The following is a 3770-nucleotide window of genomic DNA, read 5'->3' on the forward strand; positions in this document are numbered from 1 at the left end:
TATTGTCAATCATCATGAACTAATCAGACTTAATAGATTCGTCTCGCGAATTAGACTCCATCTGTGCAATTAGTTTTGTAATTAGACTATATTTAATACTTCTAATTAGTATCAAACATCCGATATGACAGGTGCTAAAGTTTAGCGGGGTATCCAAACATCCCCAGTTATTTGGGTTGTTTGTGTTGCATTTCGATGAGAGAGAATGAGAGACCCGACAAAAATAATGAGATCGCACGTGTCCATGCAAATCCAAAACTAAAAAAGTCATAAATCCTAAACTGAGTATCCAAATTAAATTTCGATTTCACCATTGCATTTGTTATAACAAGACCACACTCGACTATATTTAGAAAATATTTTAAAAATCACTTTTCAAAAATATAGAAAAATTAATTTTTGACCACTACGAACACATGCTTCGACACCAGGAACAAAAGATTAAACATGACGAACAAATAATAATATACTGCGAACAAAAGGTTGAACGTCACGAGCAAATAAGTTGACACTGCCGAACAACTTATTCTGCAAAACGAACAAATTACTCTTGTAGAAGAACAAATATGTACAGATGACGAACAATACTCTTGAAAAGTGAATAAATTATTCTTTGAAGACGAACAAATTATCTCTTGAGGATGAACAAAATATGTATATGTGACGAACAAGTTAGTACGTAAAATTAATAAATCGGTTTGCATCACCAACTAATTGATCAAGCAGTATTATTATGGGACAATAAAATGTAGATTTGTTAACTTCTAATTACATACGAAAATAATGATGGATGATATAAATTAAAAATGTAAATTATAATTCAAGGGAAAAATATCCAAAATTATTTTAAAAAAATATAATTAATAAAAAATAAATAATGGATATTCATAGATAAATAGAAAAAATGCATACGTTTCCCAAAATAAAATGAAAAAAGGAAAACGGTCCTATATAAATGAATCTAGAAATAAATAATACAGATTAGAAAGAAAATGAGAAGTAACGAAAAAGAAATAGAAAAAATACAAAAAGGAAAAAAACAATGTTGTAAGCTAAAAAAATTAACAAGGTAAAATAATACCAAACGCCGATGAAAAAGAAGAAAAAAGAAGGTGGGAGCATCGGAAGCAGGAAGCAGACAGGAACGTTGCAAAAGAAAGCGAATCAGCATAGCGTGGCTACATAGGCTAATATTAGCGAGAAAAAGAAAATGTGTGCGACAGGTATGCAACTCTCGACGCGTGCAGCGGAAGGCATGTCTTCAGGCGATAAATAATTTTTTTTATCACGTATGCGATGTATAGTCGCGACGGTAGACCCTACTACTTTTAAACGTAGCATAACTGTTTGTATCTAAACAAGAAACTAGAAATATATGACCGGCTTTAAAATTACTTCCCTCGATTTTAAAATATATGTCATTTTGGATTTTTAATACATAGATTGTCTACATGCATATTAAAATCTATGTATCTAAAAAAGTTAAAACGACGTACATTTTAAAATGTATGGAGTTAGTGCCGGTTGCCCCTTCATTCAAAATTACACTGCGTGTTTTTATCCTTACAAAAGTCTTATTTTTCTAATAATTATGGCCAATACTTAAAAACATAATTCTCAACGTATTTTTTGAATAAACGATATCATGTCCTTTTGTTACTCCACAATTTGAATTTAAAACTCAACTTATTCATGGAGGAAAAAAATACAAATCTTATTAGGGATATATTAGACCAGTTGAAATGGTCTGAAGGAGAAAATTGAGCCGATAATCTTGTTCAGGAGGTCAAGCCGAGAGAGTGGACTGCTCATAGCAGCAAAACATTTTTTCCCAACAAATTATGCATTGTATTCTTTTCTCAAAAGAAAATATGTTCCATATTCTTGATCAATATACTCCCCTTCAATCATAAATAAATCATGCTTTGGGGATTTTGCAGTCACTCATTATACATGTTAATTACAAAATATTTTTTGTGTGTTGAATTTGGGATATTCAAAAAAAGATCCGAGTAGATTTTTACCATAAGTAATTGCGTAATAGTATATTTTTGTATCATGTTATAAATATATTACATAGAAATTAGTGTTGAAAGCTATGTTTGGAAGACCGTTGATATATCCAAATACCACTTAGTCCTCATTATGCGGGTTCGGGCAGTATATCATGAAAAGTACACTGAACAAGGCTTAAATAGTTTTCCAAAATGAGTAGAGTTCTGACATGTCCAATCAGCAAATGTTGAAATTAATGTTTCCGTTAAGAGTCAAGCAGTATTTACTTCTCCAATAACACACGGCCTTTTGCCTTTTTCTTGAAACATTTCCACAAAAGCTTTTCACGGTACGTGCAGCTGTTTCGATTTAGGGGCTGTTTGGCAATAGGATGTTTAACACCCGTCACATCGGATTTTGATGCTAATTAGGAGTAATAAATATAGGTTAATTATAAAACTAATTGCACAGATGAGTGTAATTCACGAGACGAATCTATTAAGCCTAATTAGTCCATAATTTGACAATGTGGTGCTACAGTAACTATTTGCTAATGATGGATTAATTAGGCTTAATAGATTCGTCTCGCAAATTAGCATAGGGTTCTGCAATTAGTTTTATAATTAGCTCATGTTTAGTTCTCCTAATTAGCATCCGAACATCCGATGTGACAGTGTTAAAGTTTAACACCTCGTATCCAAACACCCCCTTACTAGCGTTCGAGCATGAAGTACTAACAGTAATTTTCAAATTGCTTTATTAGGGGCGCGTTTGGCGCAGCTTCTCCGGGCTCTAGCTCCTTCTGACGGATCTCTGTAGCGGTACTGCGATACCGTTCACCTAAGGCCTTGTTTAGTTCCCAATTTGGGAGTGGCAAAATTGGCATTTTACCATAAATGTGCAACTGTAGCATTTCGTTTGTATTTGTGAATTATTGTCCAAATATTGACTAATTAGGCTCAAAAGATTCGTCTCGCTAAGTACAACAAAACTGTGCAATTAGTTTTTGATTTCGTCTAAATTTAGTACTCTATGCATGTACCGCAAGTTTGATGTGATGGAGAATCTTCTTTTTGCATGGTGTCAAAATTGGAATTTTGGAGGGAACTAAACATGAACTAAGTCCTCTCTCTCCCTCTCTCACAGCCGTCGGAGGAGCCCTTGTGGCTCCACCGGGCTCCGGCTCATCTGGCACCACTGCGCAGCTACAATGGCTAGAGCCGGAGCACTAGGAGTCTGGCCATACTGGCCCTAGATTTGATGGTTAATTTATAACGTGAGACGTACAGAAACGTGCCCCCCCATCCTTGATTTGTATCTACTCCTTGTTTCTTCAGTGTTCTTACTGGAGGTACCATTTTGTACCGGAAAACAATTTAGGGGGCGTTTGGATGTCAGGGGCTAAACTTTAGCCCTGTCACATCACACGTTCAGATGCTAATTAGGAGGACTAAATATGAGCTAATTAAAAAACTAATAGCAGAACCCATAGGCTAAATCGCGAGACGAATCTATTTAAGCCTAATTAATCCATCATTGGCGAAGGGTTGTGCTAGCCATCCCGCACATCTAATCATGGACAAATACAGATTAAATTGTACGTCGAGGCTACTAGCCTCTGGGACTTTCATGAATAGTGACTCTGGCCCATGGGAAATTCGACTCCTTGGATTAAAAACATTCCTTGTGCAGGGTCACGGGTTAGGCCCCGTTGTGCACGAGTCAGCTAGATTCATTACTGCACGTATAAAAACGTACCGAAGGGTCTTGCAAAA

This window comes from Setaria italica, chromosome VI (genome assembly GCF_000263155.2).
Source record: "Setaria italica strain Yugu1 chromosome VI, Setaria_italica_v2.0, whole genome shotgun sequence".
Taxonomy (NCBI): Eukaryota; Viridiplantae; Streptophyta; class Magnoliopsida; order Poales; family Poaceae; genus Setaria; species Setaria italica.